Here is a 22,523-nt window from a genome sequence, read left to right on the forward strand (position 1 = left end):
TTTAGTTTTCTAATGGTTTTTATGATAGTTGTTGAATTTATTTGTGTTACCAGACTGGCTACACTTACCGGAGAGAGTTAAAGCACTCTTCCGGTATCTATATATATATACAGAAATATTCTTACATTATTGTATTTATTTATATGCATTTTCAGCCAATAGATACATTCTCAGAAAACGTTAAACAACAACATCTACTTTGAACCATAGTATTGTGAAAATTGTGCAATTAAATTTAAGAAAGATTAATAAGTACTATAATATGGGTAATTATCTCCCTAAGATCTTAATTGCAGATTGTATCTAAGATCACAGCAGGTTTCATTGATATTAGTGTTCACCATTCTTCAAAATTTTTATGTATAAATTTATCGTCTTCACTAAGTGACAAAATTAAAATAACGTGTTATAAAATACTTTTCATTCAAAATGAGTTTTAATTGGTTCCCTTGAACCAGTCACTAAGTTCCCGCTTTCCATTTAATTACCCCCACAACTAGGATTAATTTAAATCCGAAATTTACCTGTCCAAATTAAATCCGAACTTTTATAAGTTTAGTTGTCTCATGTTGGTTCACTTTGTGATTAAAAACTTGTAAATTGATGCATTTTAATTAAATTTAATCTGCATTTCTCTAATTGGACAACATGAAAAAAAAATAGCAATCCTAACTAGAAATAAGGATCCTCTAAACGAATTCTTGAAATTTTATAAGGAATTATAATACTTAACATAACAATATCAGCATGTACGACACAATTTAACTTTCTAATAATTTTGTATTGAATTTTTTTTTCAATCTTTGTTTTCTATAGACGATTCATAAAGATTCTTGGTGAATAGGAACCGGTTCGATAAAATTCCCAACAAGCTCAAATTAAAACCTGACCTGCCCACCACCTGTCTATGTCTTCGGCAGGAACTACCGTGAACTCGTATAATACTTCTGAATGGTTTCACGAGTCGTTCGATCTTCACTTTTGATTACAGGGTTAATTATTACCCACCTAAGGAACCCTTTGGTGCAAAACTCGTCCTATACTCTTTTATCTGTTTGAATTGCGTATGTGAGAAGCTTTTTTCTCTTCCATTTCCGAAAATAGACTGTGTGGTCTTCCGCAATCTTGCAAAGAAAAAAAATTCTTACCCTTTTTCAAGGTTTTCTTTATATATTTTAGGTGTTGAGAAATTTCACGATGAGAAAGTAAATAATTTTTGACTTTTTTTTTGTGACTTGAACTTTTTGTTGCAAAATCTTAATGACTTTATTTCATTGTTTTATGACGTGAAAGGAAAATATGATCTACTTCAATCTTTTTTTTTATTTCAGCATAACGTTGGTTACTATGGACCTCTTCATTACAGTTAACATATTTAAAGAGACAATGAAAACATAAATTTTTTTATTTTAATGAAATCAGTATTTCTCAAACTTTTTTTAAAAACTGTAAATTAGTTTCCTGCTTTTACATAAAATTTTTGTTGCAAAAACAGCATATAAATATGTTATGCAAATTTGAATCTAAATAAGTTAGAAAGCGAATATAATTTATTTTTGCTGTTAAATTTCCGAACATATTCGAACTTTATTTTTGTTTTAAAAAGCAAATGCAAAATGGTGTTCGATTATAATTATTCAGTTTAATTATGAATGGAATTCCATATAATGATATTTAATTTAGAATTAAAGTAAATTATTTAACAGACACGTACCCTAAACTTAGCCACATTAAAGAAAATATTAAATACTATTATACACCGAGGAAAGAAGGATGGTTTTTATTATTGGAACATCAGTATAGTAACACCAAAAAGTTAGGTATTTATTGCCATTGCACTTTTGTAATGGCTTTTGGTAAAATTAAAAAAGATATATGGTTCTATTAGCATACTGTTTAATATCAAATGTGGTAAAGCTGATAACTTTTCTAAAATTGGTGATTTCGATATTTCAGGGATAATTTGAGATAACTCAAAAAAGTTTAGTTTAATAACATCTATTTTAGTTAGTGAACGTTTGTTAACTTTATTTGTAATTGGGCTCTTGTGTTCAGTACAAAGAATAGCATGCTTCCTGCCACATCGTCCCGCTGTGGACAAATCGTAAAGACACGGTTCTCCGTAGATCACCGAAGTCAAGCATCACTGGTAGCAGTCAGTCACTTTGATCAAACGGCGAAGGGATAGAGGGTACGCGGTTTCGGTTCTTCTTGAACTGTTCTACCACTAAGTGCTCAACTTTGCGCGCAGATCATCGGACGATCAAAGCTGTGAAAGCTCTGCAGAGGATCACAACTGGGATGGCATGTCTTTCGGATCATTTTACGGGATGTTTTCTAGACCATCAACAATAGACCATAGTGCAGCTCTAGAGTGACGTAAATAAACTACTGTTACTATTTTGGTCAAATCAAAGAGAACAGATAGCACGAATTTGACAGACAGTAGTCAATAGTCCACTGTACAGCTCTTGTGTGACGTAAATGAACTACAACAACAACAACAACACAAATTTAAAAAAGACAGCTGAAAGATAGTTTGGTTGTTTTACTCGCACGCACTAAATTCCAGAGGTCTTCCTTTATACCATTTTGTGCAATGTATAATCAAATACATTAATACTTTTATAAATGCTTGTATATTGGAGCCGCTTTAACCAAGCAGTATCATCCACTGAAACCCATGTAGCTTTGAGGTAACGGGTTCAAAACCCACAGTAATCCTAGATGTATATTCGTACTGCATTTTTTTGGATTGTGTTATCTGTTTTTTTACCTGACAAATACTTATAGGCCACACTTATGTAATTGTGTACATGAGCCTGCATATGTATGTGTACCAATAAATCAAAACTCCCTAAAGTTTACTTAGGGGCTTCCCTGGTAGAGGGGTGGCTCATCCAATCACAGTAGGAACCGTGGAGGAAGTGGGTTCGAAACCCGCTGTTACCCTGGATGTATCTCCGTGCTGTCCTTCTATGTAATGTGCTACTTGTCCTTCAACTTGACAAAAGTTAATAAGCCTTAATGGAGCACACAAGCCTGCAAATATATGCTGTAGCAATAAACAAAGCCCGGAACATAACTGGATTCCAAGGAGGCGGTACTACTTGGTGCTATCTCTCCTATTGTGCTATCTGTCCTTTTCCACTTGACGAAGGTTTATAAGCCTATTTTGAGCACACAAGCCTGAAAATTTATGTAATTGCAATAACCAATAAACAAAGCCTTCATCTATAACTAGTCTCCATTGTTTTTAAACAAGAATTAATTTGTGAAGTTCGAATAAAATAGCGTCATTTAGAATTACTTTAACTACTTGTGCATTTAAAGTCATTTTGTTAGGTAAGTTTTGAAAGCTGATCTCTTAAACATTGTTTTGAGCTAGTTTTTTTAAAATTTTCATGTTCGCAATTGCATGTTTAAGGGATATTTTGTACACATATTATATTATACTTCATATATATATATATATATATTAATNTTATAAAGTTATTTAATTTATATTTAATCTGTTGAGTTGAAAGTAAGTAAAAGTTTAAAGTTGAGTAATACTAATTAGGCTGATTAATCGGTAAACTAAGTTATAAAACTAAGTAAACTAATGGACCATCTACCATTCGATGCATCAGACCAGAGTAATTAAATATGTAATATAATATAAGATGTAAACAACTAAACAGGGTGTTTCATAAAGACCGAACTTACTATGTACTTTTAGAATTCTTATCGAAAACTGTAATATAAAATAGTTTGTAGATTATTTTGCTCAAGAGCCATCAGGGTGTGGGTAATTTGTTTTGCTAAAGAGAAAAAAATTTCAAAAAGCTCAGCATTCAATTTATTTAGAATTTAATTTAGAATATTTAATTAGTAAATAATAATTCGTAAATATTTTATTTACATTTCAAATGAAATTCAGTTTGCATAAGAGCCAATGCTGATAATAATATTAAATGCATGTTTGCAAAAGTGTTTCGGCATTTGGAAGGGTAAAATAAACTGCATTTTATAAAAGTCGAGATTTAAAATAAAAAGGTATACAATTAAATCTGCAAAAATAAATTAAAAGGTATATAGATTTAGGTTTATCTAAAATCGAATTCTAATATTTAATAAAATGTAGAAGACCAGACTAATTAAAGTATTTTTGGCAATTAAATGCTAGCAACTTTTATTTTTAGTGCACATTGCACAAAATAAAATTTTTTTTAAAAAACTGAGCACACTGAATAACTTTTGATTTATTGGTTGGATTTTCAAGTACTAAAACTCGATCCTTATGGATTGAGAGCCTAACCATAAATTTGTAATCAAATAGTTTAGACAATATTTTATTTTAAATTTAGAGACAAAAAAGTAAAAAAAATTTCCTGTTGGATTTGAATGCTCGACCCTCAAAACTCGGAGGGTAGTTTCAATCTGGAAAATATGGTGACAACAGATTAATCAGGAGAACGATCGAAAGCTTGATCCCTTAATACTAATTTTACTCTTTGGGTACTTTGCCGTACCTCGAGAGCTTTTTAAGCGAATCGAAAATTCTTGCATATAATTATGAAATTCGTTTACCCAAGGAAAATTCCATGCAAAAAAAATTAATATTTTTTTTATTGAATAATAGTACAAAAAATCTAAATTATATGTTATACTAATTTTTATAATTTCAAGAATATAATTTTATGTGGTACAGTATAAAATATTAATGAATTCGGTCGAATAGTCTCTGAATTATCAAAATTTGAAAAAAGTCGCATATTTAAGAAGAAAAAAAATTGAATTATCTGACCGATGTCGTTCGAGATTTATATTTGGCCCTTTGAAATTACATTCTGAAAAATGATGTAAAAACTTGTATACCTTACAACTCAAAAGTTTTTCGAATATTATTTGATAAAATACATTGTCATAAAATAAAATAAAACGAAAGTCTTTTAAGATTACGCTACAGTTTATGAATATACCTGCTTTTTATTGTACAATAGTAGATTTAATAACTTATCACTCCAACAATAGTTCATCAAAGCAAAATTTTCATCGATTGGGTCACTGAACTCTAAATTAAGATATCTTGATCTTTGCCGGAAACGAAATGCGAATGTAATATTTTTAATTTTTTAAATTCAGTTTCAAATTGTATGAAATAGAGTAAAAAATTAAAAGGAATCTTCTTTTTTAAGCAATGAACTAAAACATTTTCTGATGGGAAAATCTCTTCAAGTATTGTTTCTTCTTTTTGAAGATGAGACGCATCCGCTTTCGTTTTTATCTCTTTTACATCTTGATGTGATATGTATAGAATTTGTTAGTCATTTTTAGACAATAGTGTTTTGGTTTATAATGGCTTTTTAATAACACAATGCGTCATTTACCACACATTTGAGGCTAAGGTTGAAGGCGCTCACGCAAGTACTAGTTTGCTGTACAATATCTTAGGATATTTTGGTATTGCTGATGTGCAGGTTATTTAGTTCAACTAGGCATTTATATTCAAAAACGGCTTATACGAATACACAGCCGCCGTAAAGGATTAGACAAACAGGTAGTTTGCTTAAGGTGACACATTTCTAGGACTCTTGAGAGGTCCTGTGCCTCTTATATTCAAAAAAACTTCTTGAATATATATATATATATATATTTAAAAATTGAAATTTTAGTGTGAAAAATTCAAAAATCTTGTCTTTCATTTTATCACAAAATTCAACTGGGAAAGAAAATACAGTAATCTCCACCTTTGATGGTGCAATAGAAAAAAAAACTATGCATTAAAATTATAAGATTAAAAAAATTAGATTTATTAAAGCATTTTTAAATGATCATTTAATTTGGACCCCACAAATCTGCACTACTTAAGCAATAGCATAAAACTTGAGAAATGGAAAAAAAGAAATTGTTCATATTTAGAAAAAGCACTGCAATATATAGGGAATCCTAAAAGGGGACAGCAAAAATGATGATGATAAAGCCTGACGGTTCTAAGATTCGCTTTTTTGCTGTTAAAGTGGCTTTAATCTCAAAAAAGCCTTTCTATTTAAAAAAAAAGAATCATATAAAAACTTAAATTGGTTTAGAATACCGCAAATATAAAAATAATCAACCAAAAGAGTAATTCTATTAGAAAAAATTGAAACTTTATTCTATATGTTAGGTGATATAAGCATAAGTAGGTGGTGTTTATTTGCTCCAAATCGCAGAGGGAACGAATGGCGTATCTTAGTTATCATCAGTACGTATTTAGTTTTCCAATAGTTTATGTATCGTTATTGAATTGAACAACGCAAAAAATTCATAATTTAATTTTTCGAAAATTGGTATTCTTTTTTGCATATTTTTATTTATTTAATTTGTTTTGTTATTTTCTTTACATTTATTTGTTTTGTTTTTTTCAAATTAGGGAGTTAGGTTTCTATTACATTGGTTGTCATTTATAATCCTAATTTTGACTTTTCTTTGCATGGTTAAAACATAATCAAAAAGAAATAAGGCCGTTGAGATCATCAGTCTTGCTTAGACGTCAGAAACAGTAGTTTTTAGATGATAACTGTCAATTTTATATATTTGTCATTAAGCAGTAGCTCTGTATACCATACATACCATAATGGTTATGTACCATAACTACTCATATATACCGTTATTATAATAATTTTAAGAAAGCCATACACATGTGGCGCCCGGAAATGTAAAGGCATTTACAAAATGGACCAAAAGCTTCCCAAAATATTATGTGCTATATATCCTAATCCCCCCTTTCAATATTGCACATAATTAAGTCTTTTTTTTATGTAAATACAATTTTTTGTTTAAATTCTGAGATTAGTTGAATTTTGATTTTTGAACTGATTATTACACAGAAAACAATAGATGGAATTTTTTAAAAATGCATTAAAAAAACCAATGAAAAAGAAGAAAACATTTTTTTTTGAAATTACATCTAAAATGAACTATTGTTTAAAATTGAAGAAAAATATATATTTAAAAAAAGATTTTTTACTGTAATGCTAAACTTTTTTTTGAATAATAATTGTTAAAATTAAGAGTCCGAACAAAAAATTAATTTAATTTAATGCAAATATTAATTAGTATCTGTAATGAAATAAAAACAGCATGCATTTTAGTGCAAAGTGCTCAAAATAAAAAAGGGAACGCAGTGAATAACTTTTGATCTAATGGAAAGATATTTTAATTCTTAAACACGATCTAAATGGTTTGAGAGCCTAAACTTAAATGTGTAATTAAATAGTGCAGATGGTAGTTTGTTACAAAATCAGACATGAAAACGTACTTTCGCTGAATAAACATAATTTTTCTTCGACGGATTCGGAGTCCTAACCTTCAAATATGGAGGGTAGTTGCAAAACTATGGTCTGGTCAAAGAGCGATCAAAAGTTTGGACCCCATAATGCTAATTTTACTCTTTGCATACTTTGACGTACCTCGAGAACTTTTTAAGCGAATTAAAACATTTTTGCACTCAATTATGAAAATCGTTTATCCAAGATAATCCCTTGCAAAATATTTTTTACTAATTTTTACTTTTATTGAATAATAGTAGAAAAATTATAAATCTAAAACTAATTTCTATAATTTCAAGTTTTTAATTTTACATGGCAAAATATAAAATTTTAACGAGATACAAAATTTTAATGAAATAGTTTCTGAATTATCGAATTTTTAAAAATGTTATATATTTAAAATCTGATTTCTCAAAGAACAATTAGACCAACTTCGATCACAATTTTATTTCAAAATTTAAAGAAATATTCTTAAAAATGACGTAAACATTTTTATATCTTACAATTCAAAAGATTCTCTACTATTATTGAATAATATTGAAAAGTAAAAAATACTAAGTAATTATTCTTTACTTTTATAAGTAAGTCTTAGAAATGGAAATGTTAGACAATTTACTATCATTAGTTTTAAAATGTTTTTATTGAAACTCGTAAATAATACTGTTATTTCTTTGTATCAGATAATTTAATATTTTCAATTCCCAATTTTATTTTGAACATTGATCTAAATTTATGTATTTGAAAAATTATCATTTTCATGAAAATACGAATGTGATTTATCTCAGTCACTACTAAAATTAAAAACTATTATTTTGTATATTTTAATTGCTTGTATTTTTAAACATATTGATATTGAAGTATGCATGATTTTAATGAAACGAAAAATACAATATTGAAGATAATCATAATTGGGAAAACTTTTCAATTGCAGAAGTAAAAATTAGGAAACGTTTTAAAATAAACCATAAGAAAAGGAATGCTAAACAATTTACTATCGATGCATTTAAAATGATTTGATTAAATTTCATAGATAATTAATTCTGTTATTTATTTGATCCGGATAATTTAATAATCTTTGACAATGATGCTTTTCTCTTTTAAATCCTTTTGTCATTTATATTAGGAAGCAAGAATAAATTTACTTTCTTTACTGTCAGGTTTTTAAGAAATGCGTATAATTAAGGTCATTGACTTTCGAAAGATTTGTTAAGAGTTAAAAGTCAGTATGAAATGATGCAAATTAGATACACTGAGCTAAGAAGAAGGAGAGTTTTCAACAACTGATTTGCTGACATAAATTATTCATAATATACTTCCAGCTCTAGCTATCAAATTGAACCTTTGAATATATAAAAATCGAATCCAAATTATATTAAGAGTTTTTACTTATAGCAAAAAGTTGAACCGGTACCTAGCAATGACTGATATCGGAATTTTAATATCCCAATATATAGTCAGGAAAAATTATTGTTTTGAGAGGATATTTTTTTCTATTTAATCCTTTGCTGTCGTATCTCTACTCTCAGTCAGCAATGCTTTTTTACCGTTTTAGTCGTATGTCTGCTCTCAGTCACCGCAGAAAAGAACCATACTGATCTTATATTAAGTTAACAGGCATCGGAGATACGCAGAATTCGAAATAATATTTCATAAATTCCGTTTAGGTAAATTAATTCCGACCAGCATGACACCCATGTATAAACTTAATACGACCGTAAAAGATTAATTAAAATTTCTTGAGTAATTTTTTTTTATCTAGATGAAATATTACAAAACTCCCGATCACATCGTATTCGATGATTATCTATACTATTCGTTATTTTTTGGTATTAGACAATTAACATTAGAAGAAATACAAGCAAAATTATTACATTTGTTAATTATTGTGGTTGATGATGATAATGATATCTCAATCAATATTCATTGTAAGACATGGTATTCACGAAATATTCTCAGAATACTTTACTTTATAAAATATCGATTTATAGAGATACCTAAATAATATCAATAAATGATGAAACATCGATTTATTATGATTATGCAGCTCTACTGGTAAAAATAAATAATAAATCAAGTTTGGAATTGAACTCCAGGTATGTTAATTATGCCAAATATTAGTGTCTTTTAATTACCAAAATTTGAAGTCTGGAATGATTAATCATAACTGCGACTTGTAACAAATATATAAAACAAATGGCTTAGTTTAAAAAAATAAGTTACTATATTCATTTTGAATGAAAACTATTCATTTGCTAATTATACTGAAAATATTAGCAAAAAATAAAAAATAAATAGTGAATAAAAATACTAATCAATACTAATAACTATTAATAAAAAAATACACACTGAAAACAAATTAATTTTTAATAAAAGGCATTGCTATTTTAAAATTTTTGTAAAATTATTCTTTACTATTTAAATATTTAAAATTAATATCAGTTTTAAGAAATTAAGAATTTTCGCTATTTCACAAAAATACAAATTTTTGTTACATGAGCTATAGATTCAGAAAATATACACTGAGAAAAAAAGTAAAGTCAAAACTATCACTTGGTAACATTTACCGTGGTTCCGACTCAATGGGAGCTACAAAAACACAGTAATTTTTACCGCATCACCTTTTTTTAATGATTTTTTGAAAAATTAACAAAGTATTTTTTAAATTTTTGTATTAAGATTTGGTAAATGTGTTAAAATTAGGAAATTATATCTTGATACCGTAGAGCATGGCATAAAAACCATTAATTCGGTTGAATTTACTCGTCAGTTTTGTATTTTTACTAAATGTGTGAAAACAAGAATTTCTGATAAGCACCATATATATTGGTTTTTATGACCAGAATTATTAAGTTTTTTTTAAAATATTTTTCTCCGTGTAGTGATTCTGTTCCATTATAAAAATAGACTAAAAATTATATTAGAATTTTTTTTTTTACGAAAACGAAGTTATTTGTGTTTCTTTGTGAAACATTTAAAAATAGAAACGAATAATCGGCATTTGGAAAAAATTCTTTATTGATAGCTTAATATTTGGTTCAGGTCGACCAATAATTACGATGGATAAGTTTGAACATATCTTAATAAGCATTAAGATTCAATAAATAGGCAATTCATTAGTTGCGATTCTTTGGTATGATATATAATCTGTCCCAAAAAACATGTAGACATATCTTAAGAATTAACTTCTGAAAGTGGTAACTAATTGCGATTCAATCAAGTGGAAAGTAGGTTATCAATAATAAAGCATCTCAATCTTAAATATTTAGATCATATGACAGTTATTTTGTAACTAAGATGATAATTAAAAACAGTCTGTAAGTTTCACTTCTTGTATAACAATAAATAATAAAAGGAAATTGGGTACAAAATATTTATAGAAGCTAAGAGATTGTTATGTCTGAAATGCGTTTTGTCTAGATTTTGCTATCATCAGTTTTTGCTAAGTCAATAATTGTATAAAAAAGCGATTATTTTTAGTTTATTTAAAAAAACAGTCGTTAAAAATCATTATTTGTACAAATGGCTTCAACGATATCACTTGCATTGTTTGCTAACAATGAGCAGTCTCAAAAACAAACAAATTTTTTTTGAAAGAAAAGATAAAGTTTACACTTCCTAATGAAAAAATATGATGATTTGTTATTTGTGTTTTTTGTTACACATAAGGAGGTTAAAATGCCTGATATGATCAAGATATTTGACCACATATAAAGATCAAATATCTTGAAAGCTTTTTAAAAAAAATACTGAAAAAAATCATAACTAAAATTTATGTTAATTTTTAAGAAGTATTAGCGGTCAGGTTGAGTCTTAGTTTTCTAAATTTGAAATTTATTCCCTTACTACTTGCGTTTAGATGAGGAAAAAATCGGTTTTAAGTATTTAGCTGATTTAGTTTTAAGGTTAATACAAGGTTAGTTTTAGTTAGTTTTTCTTAGTTCTTTATCTAAGTTATATAGATTTTGAGAAAATTTGAGAAATTTATAAATATTTTTTAGAAAACTGTCATGGGAACCGAAAATATTGCAAAATATTTTTTAAAAAAATGACATTTGCACACAACACAATATGTTTGCGCTGAAAAAAAATTTACTCATGATTTGCATTTTTAAATAGTTTTATTGAGACATAAAATAATATATCATTTTCTGGAAATACGGATTGAAATCTCTAGTAAAAATAACCAATCAGAAAACTATTAAGTCAAAAATTAGAAAAGTTTTTTTAATAGTATATTGGATAGTTTCAATCGTGAAAATATACACAGATCCAATACTGATTACACGGTAGCTTCTGAAAAATTTATTTCGCGAGAATAACTTATAGCTATAAAAAACTAATAGCTTAAGTTAATTGCGTAATTCTTAAGAAGTAATGCGATTGGTTTCATGAATGGAGTCATTATTACTGATAAAAAGAATGGTTATGAAATGATTACGAATGAAATATGTTTTAAATTCCCCAAAAAATTGTTTTTCCCCCCTTTTTTTCCGTTTTTTTTTAAATTGAAAGAATTTACCCACTGAAGTGATAGTGGGTTTGAATTTTTTTCATAGAATGAACTGTGAAATTCAGGCAAACAATATTTTTTGGAACTTAAACGAAAATTCTTGTAGACAATGAATACCATGTTGTATACTATGTATACCATGTTTTTTGTACACCATTTTTCAACCATGCATGCCTTGTTTTTGGTATACCATTTTTCAACAATTCATACCATATTTTCATCCTCATTGGGACTGAAAATGAAAAATTAGCATTTTGGAGAGAAAAAGAAGATTAGTAAAAATAATTTTGGATGTTTTCATGAAATTAATTGTGAAATTTGAGGAGACAATATATTTTTAATTACCTGCTTTAATTTAATTTTTCGTGCCTATCGTCATTTAAAATGATTTAACTAAGATTATAACATACCGCAGAGATAATGGTTTAAGTTTTGAAAATATACACTGCAAAAAATTCTGGATCAAATTACGATATAAAATACCGACACTTTGGGTGCATCGTCCGTATAACCCATTAATACCATAAAATATTACACCATAATTTTTGCAGTAATATTTATTTAGTTAGAGTAATTCAATGATTTTGCGGTAATTATTACTGTAAAAATTACTGCATATCAGATTTTTTTTGATAGCATGCTTCGATAAAAATGAATTTCATGAAGAAAAAAAAAGTACCGGTATGAAATTTTTATAGTGTATGAACTCTGAAACATGGGAAAACAAATATTTTCAAGTGACGACAAAGTTTTTCAAAGCCTTGACGAAAATTCTCAGTATGATTTAAATTGGAATTGACTTGTACTAAAAGTATTAACATGTTGTTGTGAGTCATAGACTAGCATAATCAGTGACCGACACTTACATAGTGATTTCAAAATCACTAAAAGAGTTTAGCTAATTGAGTCTTCTCTTTTCGTTACGATTGAATCACCTTAATTCATTAAAACTATAAATGATTGCACTTAAATGAAAATCAAGATATCATCAAACCATGTATGGAGGATTAGAGTTAAAATATTTCATAATTAAAGGCAGTCAGCATCTTACAATGAAGTTGTAAGAAAGGGTGACGCTTGAAGATCTTTGCTATACCATCCGTAGATAATTTTCACTCTTTCAAACTCTCTTTCTTTAATGCTAAGTGAGGAGAAACGAATAATACCTTTGACTCGATATTAAACAGCAACAAATTTGGCGCCACGGTTGGCTTCACACATCAGCAAGTGCCAAAAATTTTTATTGTGCCTCACGTATTACAGCCAGGGAATATTTCCGTATTTAATTGCTGGATGACACGCATGGTTAACCATTCTTCAATCGAGAGGTACAAGAGAAAATATTTTCACCCAGCAGTTATTGCTGCTGACAAATGCTTTTATAAGCAATAACTGAGAGATTTTCCCTTTCAAATCAAAATTATTTTTGGTTTTTAGTGTTTTCAAATAAATATCAACTTCTTCTGAGTATTCCACTTTCTAGCATTCTAAATAAGATCTAATATAAAAATTGAATATGGCATAAATGTGGAAAAAAAATTAGAAATGAACACAATGGGATTTCCTTAATTGTTTGAAACTAGTAGAGACATATATATAAATATTTATTTTTTGGGCAATACTTAAGAAGAGGTAGTATAATATTTTCATTTATTTGTGGTTGATGTTAACATATCGGTGATTTCATGGTCCCGTGCGAGGCATTTTTAGTGTATTTTCTTATGAAATATGTTTTAATTTTGTTATTTGTTATTAAAATACATAGAAATTTTTTTTCTTTTTTGCTTTCCTATTTTAATTTTTTTCTGAATTTTCATGCAACCTGCCAGTTAAAAAATTTGACGCATCCTGAAATATTAGGGTTGCAGGAAAGTAATGTCTTTAGTCTTAAAAACCAATTCATTTTTTTCGAACAATTTCGATTCATTTTCAATCCGGCATTGAAAGTATGATGCTAACCAGGGTGAATACATTGTCTATTAAAAGTAAAATCTTGATAAGAAATATCAAATGCAATCAAGAAGAGGCACGGCATGAAAAAATAAAGAAAACTTTAAGAGAACTTTAAGCAAACAATAAGCGAATAATTGAATTGTTTTCAGAAAGTTTAATTTACTGGATCAAATCGAATTCATTTAAAAATTTTAATTTATCATTGCTTTAGCAAGGAATAATTATTTAATATTTAAGACACAATTATAAAATATATTATTTATTTAGAAAATTTTTTTATTACTATATTAGTTATCATGACATTTTTAATTCTTTTTGATTCCACTTTTTCTTAATATATAGTGAAACGACCCGGAAGTGGTAAGAATTGGCCCAGTTTTTGCACCAGAAAAACCCTTAATAAACAAAATGGTTTTAATGAAAGCAGTAGTACTACTGTAAGCAATTTACAAACAATATGGGTTATCAAATGATGTCCACTTTGAAATTTTGTTGCGTTTAAAAAAATTTCTAAAACTATTTATTTAAAAAGGCGATAAATTATCCCCTACATATTTAAGACGTCACTGCAACAAAAAGTAAATCTGGTATTATATTTTTGCATTGATTTGAATTCTTCAAAAGCCATAGGCGAATAACAAAATTAAATCAATGCTTGCAAAAAGTCATTAATTTTAATGAGTAATTGAAATTTTAATTTGAAAATAACTACGACCTAAAAATTAAATTAAATTGGAATTATTTTATCCAAGTTATTTATCTGCGATATTTGATTTTTTAAATGTTTTTAAAAACTAAATAAATATTTTTTCACTTTCTTTTATTAATTCTGATTTTCAAAATTTGAATTAGTTAAAATAGTTTTGCAACTTTGTCAAATAATTCGAACTATTAATAAAAAAATGTCTATACGAAACGAATAACTGCTTGGGGATGAAAATGCTGATATGTAGACATATATATCAATCTTGTATACTTTTACCACCAACAGATTACTTTCGTAAATGCTGAAATAGTAAGAAAAGATGACGTTTCATCTCAAATTTAAAGTGCAATTTCGGCAGTTAATTGTAATCAAAAGCGATTAATAATTTAAAAAAAATTACCGAAACACACAGAATTGACAGAAGTTAAAGCAAGAATTGTATATGTTGCAAAAAAAAGGTGAGGTAGAATAAATTAAAAACTCTTTATTTATAAGACAAGAAACTCGTTTGTTTTTATCAAAAAATTAAAATAATATATTACGTTGTTCTCAATAAATAAACAAAAACAAAAAGGGTTCAATTAAAAGATATTTTACAAATTAATAAATATGAAACATGCTTTCAAAACGACAAAATCAAACGAAGGTAATAATTTATAATATTACAGTATAAATATAATTTTCTGTAAATTCTTTATTTCAATAATCATATATTTTGAAATAATATCTTTTACATAATTTTACTAAAGTCTTACATTAAATTTTCTCAATCGAAAATGAAACAAAAGGTGCTATATTGAAAAACTCAAAACGAATATATAATTTTAGCGTCAATGTATTTTATTATAAAATTCTTGACAAAGAATTAAAATTGAAAATTTTACTTTTGAAACTATAGTAAAGTAGTTACAAAATATTTCTTACGAAGCAAAATATAAAGAAAAACATATATTTCAAACAAAAATGGATCAAGAATATAAAATTTCAATCGTCAAAAAATATTTTGTGGTGTAAAAAATCAAGAATTTAAATTTAAAATTCAAGCAATGTAAATGCAAATTACATACTGTTAAAAAGACTGGGCAAAAAGTAAATTTATGATGCAATGATTTGGTTTCTTAATCGATTTTAAAGTGTTCAGTCTGAAGTACAGCTTGTTTGTAGTTCCTAAAAATTAGTTAAGGTTTCAAAGTTCAGTTGTTATTTCCATATATTTGTATATTATTATTCTGTCACGGAATCAATTGAGGTTCTTGACTGAGATCAGAAAATTTTTTCTTATAGGTTATTTAAATTTTATTTTTATGAAGCTGAATTTTATTTTAACGCTTACAATTAACCGTTATATCAGCCTATAACTTCCTTATTGATTGCACTATATTATACATATAATTTTAGATGACAAGGTTTAATTATGCATATTTAATACTGCCTTAAATGTACTTTTTAATTTCAAATTACACTTACCAGCCTAAAATGCAAGTTTTTTGAAAGTGGTAGTAAAACAATTAAGATAAGTGAAAATGATTTCAATTCGCAAACATTTAAAAAGCGAACACAATCAGTATTAAATCAAGATTTAATCAAGATCAGTATTAATCAGATTTAAATCAATAAATTTTCACATCAAAAATGTTCAAGTGAAAAATTTGCTACCAGACAAATTATTTGATAAAACTCTTCCACATAAAGCAGAAGATGGCAACTATTTTGGTGATATTTTAATAAAAGTAATAATTATAGTATTAATGTCTAATAAATTGCGTATTTTAATATTTAAAAAATACAGTTCTATCAAATAATACTAAGATACTTTTATTTCGGCCGAATTTTGATAATATTGTAATTTTTTATCTAAATAACTGAGAAAAATAGTACAGTGAATAAAAGTTTTTAAATAAATTACTTTTGGAGCATTTCAAATAAAAGCAGGTATTTTTTCAAAGTTTGCCCAAAATCATATATATTTCGGAGCCGAATAATTCATATTTATCGATTGTCCAAAAGCAACCGATTATTTGAAAAATCGAGTGAAAAAATGAAAAGAGATAAAGATTAAAGATGCACGATTTGCTGTGGTCTGCTTAAGAAACTAGTTGATTTTTGTACTGTCAAATTTTAAAAATATTTGCAAAGCTTGTGAACAGATAACACTACAGATTGGAAGAATTCTGAAACTGTTTTTTCTGCAGCACATCAGATCATTCTAAGTTAAATATTTGCACTGTTACTTTCGTCCTCTCAGACCGCACGTCGTTTTCGCAAATGGTCGATATTTTGAAAATATTGTTTTCTCGTTTTTTAAAGTTTGTAGCCATTTATTATAATGAATTTTGTTAATACTTTTCCAAACTTAGATTATTTTTCAGAAATGAATGCCTCAGTGTGTCATCGAATATGTGTAAATTACAAATTAATGTGCTCTTTTTGTAATTTAGGCTCCAACAAGACGCAGTGAACAAGAATTAAATCATTTAATGAGAAGAAAGTTACCGAGTAAGTGAAATTAAATTACTTGTTTCAACTCTTTGTCTCTATTTTTGTTTTATGTAGTGTAGTACTCGAAAAGTATTGCATGTGTCGTATTTTCAAAGTTTTTATTTGAGACAAATGAAAGCGTTGGTGAACAAATGCCATAAAGGACCGTATTTAAAAATGAAGCTCTTTAAATAAAATTCCAAACTTAAATAATCATTGTTTACAAAATTAAAATCTATTTAAGCAGAGAGCCAATTTGAGTTTACAAACTCATTAATTATTCATTAATTCTATTAATTATTTGATTATTTATTTTAATAAAAAGAAGGAAAAATGTATTCTTTACTCAACTTATTTGAAACTAAAAATATTAATTTTAAATAATTTAATTTTGTATTCTCTTTCTTTCCTCGAAACATTTTGACTTCATAATTGGTTTTATTTTTTTAAATAAAAGGTAACGAGCTAAGAAATAAATAGGATAGATATTATTTTAGAAAAAAAAATCAAATCTTTACGGGTATTAAAAAATTAATGAAGAGAAAATTTAAACCCAAAATTCAGTTTAAGGCTGTTAGTGATAAAGATAAGAATGTTGAAAATGTTTGTTAATTCGATAATAAGAGCTTAAATAAAATAAACATTATTTTTTTAAAGTTTAACAATGTTTATGTTATTTAAAACTGATTGTTAGCCGTTTTCACTTTAAAAAAAGGCTGAAACACTACAGGGAAATAATATTTTTTTAATTATTAATTTTATATTGATAGGAAATTATTTTTAACTCTCCTTAGTTTTATTGTTGTTGTTTCATTGAAAGTAGGATTTGCTAATGTTTCTCAAAAATAGTGGTTAGCTCTAGTTAATATACAATTTGTTCTAAGGTAAATTTTAACTAAATATTTTTCAAATGAAGAAAATTATCAAATTTAATAATTTATTTTCAAGTTTTAAAGCACGTTGAAATATTTATCTGCATATTCACGTTGAAATATTTATCTGCTCTTAAAAAATTCCATTTTGTTTGAAAAAAAAATTGATCCGCTATTGCATAAAGTTTAGAATTATAAAGTAATTATGCAGAAAAGAATCAAGAACTTAATATTCTCATTGTATAAATATTTATGGTAATCATTTTATGAAAATTTCACAATACTGTTTCTTAAATTATCAATTAAATTATGAAAATTACCTAAAAAATTACAAAAAAATATGTGCTTGAAGTCTAGATATTAGCTTCAATAAGTATTATTTATACACAAAATCAAATTACAAAATAATTCACCTGGAAATTTATAACTCTACTAGTTGTTTAAACTCAATAGCGAATCATTCTTTTAAACTGATAAAAATAAGTAAATAAACATTTTAAATATGTTATAAATATTTATTATTTTAAGTAATGAGTAATTTTTTTGTTCTTCAAGTAGCCGAAAATCTGATAAAAGTTCTATTGTTATTGACTCAAACGACAATACCACAATATCATGTATTTAAATGAAGACAAACTAACTGCTCTTCTAGTGATTGTTTTGAATTTATTGATGTTAAAGTATGATTGATAGTGTTTTAGAGTTCATAGTAATGTTAAATAACGCGCTAAATATTGAACTTCGTTGACAATATTTCTTCATTTTACTACGAATTTAGTATTGAATTGAAAACTAAATTTAAGAGTGACTGAAATTCGTTTTACAAGAAAAAAAAGTAATTTTCTCAAGAGCTTAAAAGTTAATCTTAAAAATGATATGTCATATTTTTTTTCTGTAAGACAAAAACATTAAAGTTAAAAATTTATTACATAAATTAATAATTTTACAAGCATAATTCTTCTTCACCCAAAATAGTAAAGAATTTGAAAATTTAAGATTACCATGTCATGAGATTTGACTTTTATGCACTATAAGTAACTCAAGTACTCATCCCGCCAAAAAAAGAAAATTTTGATCCCGAATAATAAAAATAAATAAAATAATAAAACGATGGGAAGTAATAAAAGTAAATGAAAATTATTCAGCTTCTAAAAGCCGGAATGTGCCTAACGTAGAAACAGAGAGTCAGCGAAGAGCCCGAATTATATGAAAAACCTTTTAAAACAGGAATTTTTTCCTTATTTGTACAGTAATTATTTTGTCATGAATGTTTCTTTCTTTTGAACATTGATTTTAAATGTAATTTTATGCATTGTATGAAATGAATTGAACTGTAATTCAGTGATTTTTTTAATAACACTATGAATATACTGAAGAAGAGAGTATCAATAAAAATCTTTTCTCAGTTGAAAATGGTGATTCTGGCATCATAGAAATTTACCAATATGCCTTAAGATATTAAGTGGGTATAATTTTTTTTTTGTATTTTATGAAGATAAATGTATAAGTATTTCCGATTCAAAAAACGTGTAATATGCAACATGAAAAAAATATGTTGCAAATAGAAAACAAAAGCAAAAATTTTCTTTTTATTTCCGAAGTCCACCTACGTTAACAGTTGGTCACTTTTTAGGCATATACAGGGCAGATATGTTGGTCATTCTTTCAGGGGCACCATATTGGGAGGAACAACATTGCTCCCACAGTAACGACAGATAGTACAGAGAATGAAAGAACATCCATGCCTTGCCAGGGATTCGAACTTGGAACCTTTCTGATGCAAGGCCAGTTCTTTGACCCCTACATAGTTCGGTCGGAACAAAAGTGAAATTCGATTAAGGGATTTTTTCTTCTTCTAAAAATATTATTCATTCTATACCAATCAATATCACAACAAAAACTGTTTTTAACATTGTACAAATCTATGTTAATCATTTAAAATTAAAGTTATAAACATCTAATATGCATGTCTTTCTTATCAAGTTTTATAATATTATTCAATTTTTTTTTACTGTGAACATATATGACAATACTTTTAACTTCGTTTCGAGTAATGTAAAAAAAATTTAAGGAGTATATATTTGCACTGTGTATGTGAATTTTAGTACTTTTACTCGTACTTTCGTTACTTTGTTTAAGAAAAATGAAACCATTTTGAGCGAAAATGAAGACAGAAATTATTACTCTCCCAAAAACTCCACTTAAACATTTTTTAAAATTATTTGAAAGACTTTAAGCAAAATAACTAGCGATAAAATTCTATAGAAATCACCTGTACTGTAAAGTAATGACATTTTTAGTGAAAAAAAAAGAAGAAAAAAACATAATCCTGGTTAACAAAACCCAAATATACGGTATTTAAACCATTTATTAGGTAATTTTCCGTTCATATGGTTTAGTAAAATTTAGTACGCAAATTTAGTAAAAAATACAAAACTGAAAATTAAATTTACCCAAATAAATGGTTTTTATGCCATGCTTCAAGGTATAATGATAAAATTACTACATTTTTCCGAATTTTATCACATATTATAAAACCATATTTAATTGTTAATTTTATCAAAATCACTGCCAAAGTGATTCGGTAATCGAACGTTTTTAGTATTCTCACATAGCCTCAGAAGAAAATCTAGTGCAAAATCATAATTGCTTCAATATTGTGAAGCACTTGACTACTCCTTACTGACAGTGACTATGCTGTCAGTGACTGTTTACAGACAATGACTATTTTTGCGTAAAATATACACATTCGTAGACAAATTATCCTATTGTCGTCAAACTATCTTTGATAAAGTTTTATTATCCCTTTTCATAAAGATAGCAGATTAATTAAATATTTTAACTTTCAATTCCTCACATGCTTTTTAATAAAAGTTTATTTTACTTCGAAGTTAAAATTTTTTCAGTGCACTTAAAATCAGTACTTTAATGTTTGGTACTTTTACTTTTTAATAATTACCTTTCATTTTTAACTCATCAATTTCGCTTTAAGTACTTGTACTCTTATCCGTTACTTTATAAAGTAACGTTACCATACCTAATTGTGATGGATTTTTTATATTTTATAAAAAAATTTGAAATCGAGTAAACGGGAAGCTTGATAAAAAAGAAATTTCAGCATTCAATTGATACCGTTTGTAAAAGTTGTTGGATCAATTGTATATTATATCCAGTATTATATTATATTATACCCAGTATTTACTTCTATCTTCCAAAATTCGCATTCGATCAATCCTTATAAATAAAGACTAGACTTTCTTTATACATTGAACTTTGTAAAACAGAAAAAAAGAAGAGAATATATTAGAGATTAAAAAAAATCATACAGTATGTATCGCCGCGAATAGTTCCTTCTTTTTTCACTCTCGTTTTTTTTTTATTTTTGATTCGTCTCATTTTTTTTTAACCATTCCATCTTAGCCAGCAGCGATATAAGTGCATTTTATGTAAGAAGGTTTTTACTCCCCTGTGTTCACTGAGACATGAAATTTTCGGAGCTATTGTTTATAAAAGACATACCTTCTAAAGCAAGTTCTTTAGCTCTAAAAGAAATCCAAAATATTCTTTTTTTCTACCACATCTTGAATCGGATTAAAAAGAGCGATGAAACAAATGCGGCTTTTCGCATTATTTTTTTATACCGTGAAAATGTGCCTTGCACGCGACAAAACGCGATTATTCTTTTGTTTTGTCGCCGCGATCTACATTTCTAACTGGTGATTTTTCTTTGCTTCGTCAATTTGAATTTGGATAAGCAGTTAAGAGATAAAAGAATTTAAAAAAAATGACAGTGAAATTATCTGTAAGCTATTCCGATCGAAGGGAAAGTAGAAAAGAAATTTGTTTTTGAAATCGAAGTTAAACGATCGTTTTAATACTTATTTGTTTTGGTTTGTTTTATATATCTACATAAAAATAGTTTTCATAATTACAATATGTGATGTGTGTGATTTTTCGTTGTTTCGTCAATTTGAATTTGGATAAGCAGTTAAAAGATAAAAGAATTAAAAAAAAAATGACAGTGAAATTATCTGTAAGCTATTCCAATCGAAAGGAAATTTGAAAAGAAATTTGTTTCTGAAATCGGAGTTAAGCGATCGTTTTAATACTTATTTGCTTTGGTTTGTCTTGGTTTGGTATGGTATCTACATAAAAATACTTTTCATAATTACAATATGATTTTTTTCAAGCTTGTGTTTTTTTTTAAACTTTTTCTTTGTATATTTTGGGCATTGTTTATTTTATTATTATTTTATTCCAGATATGTTTCTGCCACATTCATTAAATAGGAGAAAATAGGGGGAAAGTTTTTAATATCAAAGACTCCTCATTAAGAATAGAACATAATAATTATTACGATGTTCATTTTATTATATCCAGTGGACGTGTGACCTTTGCAAAGAAGTATATCAAGTTTGTAAAACTCAAAAGCGTTATCCTAAGAAATAAAAATTTTATCAAATCTGCCAAGTTTAGAATACATTGAATACCATTGAATATTTTGAATACATTTAGAATATGTCGAATTGCTATAATATTGAATAGTACCAAGATAATACCAAAACATATAAAATATGTATGCTCTAAAATCCTGGCTATTTATAAAGAATTTGAATATCAAAAAAGGACACAACAAAGACACAATAAGACACAACAAAGTAATCACTTGAATATGACAAAAAAGAATATGCCTCAACATAATAATAAAACTC

General features: G+C 27.0%; 1 long non-coding RNA gene across 1 annotated transcript in view; it reads left to right on the forward strand.

Annotated features, from left to right (window-relative positions):
• LOC107437534 (uncharacterized) overlaps positions 1 to 22,215 on the forward strand; it is a 53,612-nt gene extending 31,397 nt beyond the window's left edge. The window contains exons 2-3 of the long non-coding RNA XR_006224829.2: positions 16,900 to 16,957; positions 22,073 to 22,215. This is a non-coding gene — a long non-coding RNA (uncharacterized lncRNA). The remainder of the gene's footprint in view (positions 1 to 16,899; positions 16,958 to 22,072) is intronic.
• Positions 22,216 to 22,523: the final 308 nt, after the last annotated feature.

Source organism: Parasteatoda tepidariorum, chromosome X1 (genome assembly GCF_043381705.1).
Source record: "Parasteatoda tepidariorum isolate YZ-2023 chromosome X1, CAS_Ptep_4.0, whole genome shotgun sequence".
Classification (NCBI taxonomy): domain Eukaryota; kingdom Metazoa; phylum Arthropoda; class Arachnida; order Araneae; family Theridiidae; genus Parasteatoda; species Parasteatoda tepidariorum.